We start from the raw sequence: 6,209 nt of genomic DNA on the forward strand, positions 1-6,209 counted from the left end.
ATTCTTAGCTAAATGATAAATGACATGATGTTGGTATTAGTATAACCTTTAGCATGATCCAATTTTGCTTCAATTCCTGTTAAGAAATAAAGTTCATATAAAAAGTATCTTCCAGCAGTCGTGGCCGAGTGGTTAAGGCGATGGACTAGAAATCCATTGGGATATTCTCGCGTAGGTTCGAATCCTACCGACTGCGATATTTACTTATTTGAATGGATAATTTGGGCCAAAATACTCTCTGTTTTCTCCAAAAGAAGTTGTTAAGATTTTTTAAATATAGGACTTAAAGAATGAAAACAATATACTTAGTGACCAAAGTCTTACATATAATAAAAAATATAACACTCTGTCACGTGAAATCAATTCCTAACGTTTCAAATCGATTTAAACCAAGGTTTTGAAAATTTAATGATTCGCAGTCGGTAGGATTCGAACCTACGCGGGAATATCCCAATGGATTTCAAGTCCATCGCCTTAACCACTCGGCCACGACTGCCGTAGAAATACCTTGCAGTTTAATTTTTAAATGCTATTTTAACGTGGTAATATATATATTACTAATATTACTAATATATATATATTATTTACGCGGGAATATCCCAATGGATTTCAAGTCCATCGCCTTAACCACTCGGCCACAACTGCCGTAGGAGTATTTTATATCTTACCCCATAATAAAGCAACAGGATGAACCCTACCCCTGAACTTAAACTTAGCAAGATAACTCAATAAACGCAACAAACTAACACAAACCCAATCCTGGCAAAAACCATAAGAAAGCCACAAACGCTTTCTCCCCTTCATTGAGAACTCTCCATCAAATACTAAACCCCATACATTCTGAACTCTCGAACACCGAAATAATAAATCAACAATCGTTTCTCGAACCGGACCATAAATAGAACATAAACCAGGTGAATGACGAATCATATGAACCACTTCAATATTAGTGGTCATTGTATAATACCAAATGAAATAATACAAATTACAATACCTATAACCCGCAAAAGGGACAAACAAACGTCGCCATAACCCACGCCAATCGACATGAGGGGCCCGGCACGGCCAGGTGGTTAGGGTGCTCGACTCACAATCTGAGGGTAGCGGGTTCGAATCCCCGTCACACCAAACATGCTCGCCCTTTCAGCCGTGGGGGCGTTATAATGTGATGGTCAATCCCACTATTCGTTGGTAAAAGAGTAGCCCAAGAGTTGGCGGTGGGTGGTGATGACTAGCTGCCTTCTCTCCATATAATATAATGAATGTGAATATCGCACATTATGCGGGCATCCTTCATTATGTTTTGTTTTATTCGAAAATATAGTTCAAAATGCATTAGAGAAATGTCAATATGTGCTGTTGTTTTTTAGGTTCGAATCCTACCAACTGCGAGATATTAACTTTTTAAAACATTCGGAAAAATCGAATTGTTCGATCTATTGTATTTATTCGACTATTTCACTGACAATTTTATGAACTAATTTCGATCAGTACTTCTAAAGCCATCCTTTACTAAGTGAAATATCATATGAGAAAGTGTTCTTAGGACATATTAAGGATAACTAATAATTTATATTGAGACGTTTAGATTTAGTTTCTTGCAAAGATATGAACTCCAAGGATTCTGATTATTAAAAGATTAGTGGTGATCCAATTTTCTGTTTATACAGAATAATTTTTTATTACATATGTAAAAATTTCGTCACTATGTATATTATTTTTATTCTTTAGGTCCTATATTCAAAATTTCTTGATAACTTCTTTTGGAGAAAACAAAGAGTATTTTGGCCAAAATAATTATTCAAATAAGTAAAATTAAGTATCGCAGTCGGTAGGATTCGAACCTACGCGGGAATATCCCAATGGATTTCTAGTCCATCGCCTTAACCACTCGGCCACAACTGCTGGAAGATACTTGGATCATGATCAAGGTTATACTAATACCAACATCATGTCATTTATCATTTAGCTAATATTTTATGCAGTCATTTCGATCTGCAACAACAAACAAGATGTAAAGGAAATATCTGTAGCTAATTTTACACATATATCATACTAACTAATGTTTCAAATTATAATAGTTATCAACCTTCACTAATTTTTTTTCTATCAGTATGCATTAATGCCCATTGACGTGTTTAACTATCTGTTAGTGTTCTGTAAATAACTACATTAAAAAAAACCATCCCACAGTTCTTGAATTACAAAACACTGAAAATTAGATGAAGAACAGTTTGTATAAAATTGTCATAAAAGTGCGTCTAATAGATAGATGTTTACCCGTGTGTACTAACTTAACATTAGTTGTGACTGCATCTAAACTCAACTATAAAAAACATCAAACTGTTGCTTCTCCAAGTATTTCCTGAACGTTAACAACAAAGGTGCTTTCATCGCATCCCAAACTGCAGGTGACACGACTCTATTAATAACGCTGATATAAATCCTGTTTTAACAAGTGACACGAGAGTAGTAATAACGTCAGGTAGTCGACATGCTAATAATTGCAGTATGATTGAATGATGGATATTCAAAATTGTAAAGGATTTACCACTGGTTTCATGTCGGAATGGAAGTTCTAATACTTTGTTGCAGTGGTGTACGGGGCAGGGGGCCGAGACTCTGATTCTCCCACTTTTCAATCTGTCTCAGTTAAAGTACATCAAAATTAGGAAAACTACTCTCAAGAAAAGTATGAGAATGTATAAAGTTTAATCCAGAACCCAAGAGCTTCCAGGGTTTTCAGGCGAGCCCTAGGCCTCGGTCCTAATGGATGCGCCTCTGGCTCACATTCCCTCGTTTCGCTCGGTCAAATAAACCTTGGCCCCTTCACCACTTATAATTTGCTTCCTATACCTTTGCCTTGTTGCATATTTTCATTAAACCGTGTCTATTATAAATGTAATTCAAAAGGACTACAAAATCATACAAAGAATAAAAGTAACGATAAGATGTAATAGTAAAATAGTCTATATTTGGTACTTTATAACTCGGAAACAAAGGCAATACGCTCACAGTTTCACCATCTGTTATTTCTCTATCACATTTTATTTTCTTATCAGTCGATATATTTCTTGTCCCATTTGTCAACAATGTATCTGTATTTGTATCTTTCACCTCGCACTTACCGAATACCCCTCCTCCAGTGGCATAACGGTATGTCTGCGGACTTACAACACTAAAATCCGGGTTTTGATACTCGTGGTTGGCAGAAAACACGTAGCCCATTGTGTAACTTTGTGTAAGTTTTTTTGTTAATATTAATATTGTGGACTGTAAACAATTAGGCTAAACTGATTTTTATTTCTATAGCTCTAACTGTTCTATTATACGTGTATTACACCTGCATGGCCTGAAATAGAATATAGATTATTACAAGTTATTAAATATAATTGGCAACATTGCTCCAGGAGCTCCCAGTATGTAACGAACAAGCTGGCAGGCGGCAACTCATCCCCAAATCACCAAACTCATCCACACATTTACATAGGTCCATAGACATATACGCAAAGATATACATGGAAGACATGCAGGAACACAATACAACACAAACACATATATAATATATATACAAGGTGCACACACACACATACAGACATGAACGGCCACACACAAGCATACACATACACATATAAAATATATAGAATATTTTATGTATTTTCTGTTTTATTATATTAATTATTTTTATGTTATATTAAAAATACCAAAAATTATTTGCGCACAACAATGACTCAAAAAACGACTGAATTGTTATTCTTTAAATGTAGTATTGAAAGTGGTCTTGATTTTTCAGATATAGTAAATGAAGTTCAAAAGCACGAAAATCTTACAATTAAGTCTGTTTGTTTTATTTTCGTATTGTGAGCATGTATCAAAAAATATGCATGTATGATTTCTTTTTTAATTCCAAAATATTACGAGTTTGAACAGGATTAAGGGTTTCCACAGTCGGAGATGTCTCAAGTATGAAGTTTTTGACATCCTTCTAATGGTTAAAAATCTGGAATAATTCATTAAGTAAACAAAAGCATTACAAAAATCATTACGTAACTTAACTAATTACATAGTATACTTATACAACGTATGGGATAAACTTGCTATAATTTGTTATAATTAAAATGAGGATACGTGAAACAGGCACTGTTAAGTGAGGTATAATAGCGAAAGGAAAGTTAAGTGTCTCAGAGTATGTTACTTTCAAGGTAAAGAAGTGTCAGGTACTCATCTTCTATTATTTTGTATTTTGAGTGGTTTTGTACCGTTATTAATAAATTCATCACGTGCTGAGTTGCGATATGCATTATTTGTGCGTTTCAAAAATCATTCCTTTATTGTTTGCACATTAATTACTCTTGTGACGTCTGGAACATAAAAGACGTAATAGGTGAGCATGTTTGGTAAATTTTTCTTTAAAATTACAGTTGCGAACCTAGAATCTTCACAGAGTCGGTAGCTACACAGGAATATGTTGAGAAATATTATGGCCACTACATGAATACTGGTCACATATATTTGTTATAAAATGTTGGTGTTTTTACTTTACCTTGTAAACAAAATATTTATCAACATGAAATATATTATATAATTTGTTAATATGCAAATCATATGCACTGGTAAGACAATAACATTTCTAAACAAAAACACATCTGCTTTCCTTCTCGCATTTATGCCTTCATAGTATGTTGACGTTTAATATAAACTTATCCTTCGCATTTTTATCATTTTACTCTCCTTGTTGATATAACAATTGCTTTAAATACATTAGAAATATATTTCGTGCTATTATTGTATTTTTTTCTGTGTATTAAAAACAATCGTATTTATTCACTTATGCAGAAGCAGTAAAGCACTTTTTAACAATTATATTTTTGTAAGGAAAAGTAAATAAAATAAACTAACGCAGTTGGTAGGATTCGAACCTACGCGGGAATATCCCAATGGATTTCAAGTCCATCGCCTTAACCACTCGGCCACAACTGCTATATAATAATAACTACATGTATAATAACTTTGATTTTATTTCTGATCGTCTATTGTAAAACCTTTATTGGATTTTAGGACTCTGGCGGAATTTTATAATGAACAAAAAACTTAATAAAACGAGATTCCTTGAAGTATTTGAAATTCACTTACGAATGGGGAAGCTAGTGGTTTTCAGTTATATATGGAGTTCATTTATTTTTGGTTTCTATAAACTTACATAAGTTATAAGTAGACAGTTTGCACCAAAAAGTTTGGTAGTCAGCCCAGCTCCCTGGTAGCTAGATGAGAAGATAAAAATGTTTCTGGTTGATATACAAGCTGCCAGAACAATGGTTGATCTCATTATACATCAGGCACTCCAAGTGAAGCCATCTCTCTACATCTTTAACACTGACATTACTTTGATTAATCATTATAGACTAAACATGATTGGAAAAATACGACTCCAACTATATCTAGGTTGATTCAGCCATATAATGATGGTAGTAATTTCTGACTTTCGACATGGCATTGGTGTCCTAGAGCTGGATGTACTGTTGAATCTAATAGTCAGTTTTGCCTGTGCAACAGGTGAACTAAATTTCCATGGGAAAACAATGTCATTCCATCACAACCATGTTCAGGAACAGTGGAATGGATGAGTGTTTGTTGCAGATAAATCCACAGTACCCCTGTGTATACTAGTTGAGGTGTAATGCATTGGTGTTGTGTAACATGGTGATACATGAAATACTTCCTGGTGTTGTGTGAGATAGAGACAAAGCATAAAATGAATTGTTTCCTGTCTAAAAAGCAGGAAACACTAGTTCAGAGAGTGATCTGACTGAAGAAGGATTATTCCCTGGGTTGTTCTGTAATCATGGACATTCGGCTAGATGTCCATCTTTCCGATTGAATGGTCGTTGGCACGGCAGAGGAAGTTTAGGTAACTGAAGCTAAAAGTATCACTAGTGTTACTTCTTAGGAGTCGTGTCGTGTCTGAAAGGAAGCACCCGGTTACTGACACATCTAGATCATTGTTTGATTCAATACACTACCAGAATGTTGGTTGAATATGTTGATGTATTTGTGAGACGAGATGACCAATTGGATCAAACAGAAGTAATTAAGGATACAAAATACTACTCGTACACTGTCTAATACAACACTGAAAATATACATTATTATACCTCACTTAACAGTGACTGTTTCACGTATCCTCTTCAGTTTGTTGTTTACTGCTTCTA

General features: G+C 34.4%; 4 non-coding genes across 4 annotated transcripts; 1 reads left to right on the forward strand and 3 right to left on the reverse strand.

Annotated features, from left to right (window-relative positions):
- Positions 1-114: 114 nt before the first annotated feature.
- Trnas-aga lies at positions 115-196 on the forward strand. The gene has a single exon. It is a non-coding gene; the product is annotated as a tRNA-Ser (tRNA).
- Positions 197-414: 218 nt separating this feature from the next.
- Positions 415-496, reverse strand: Trnas-uga. The gene has a single exon. It is a non-coding gene; the product is annotated as a tRNA-Ser (tRNA).
- A 1,327-nt stretch (positions 497-1,823) lies between these two features.
- Positions 1,824-1,905, reverse strand: Trnas-aga. Its single transcript has one exon. It is a non-coding gene; the product is annotated as a tRNA-Ser (tRNA).
- Positions 1,906-4,898: 2,993 nt separating this feature from the next.
- Positions 4,899-4,980, reverse strand: Trnas-uga. The gene has a single exon. It is a non-coding gene; the product is annotated as a tRNA-Ser (tRNA).
- Between the last annotated feature and the right edge of the window lie 1,229 nt (positions 4,981-6,209).

The sequence above is a fragment of the Limulus polyphemus genome, unplaced genomic scaffold, assembly GCF_000517525.1.
Source record: "Limulus polyphemus unplaced genomic scaffold, Limulus_polyphemus-2.1.2 Scaffold12974, whole genome shotgun sequence".
NCBI lineage: Eukaryota > Metazoa > Arthropoda > Merostomata > Xiphosura > Limulidae > Limulus > Limulus polyphemus.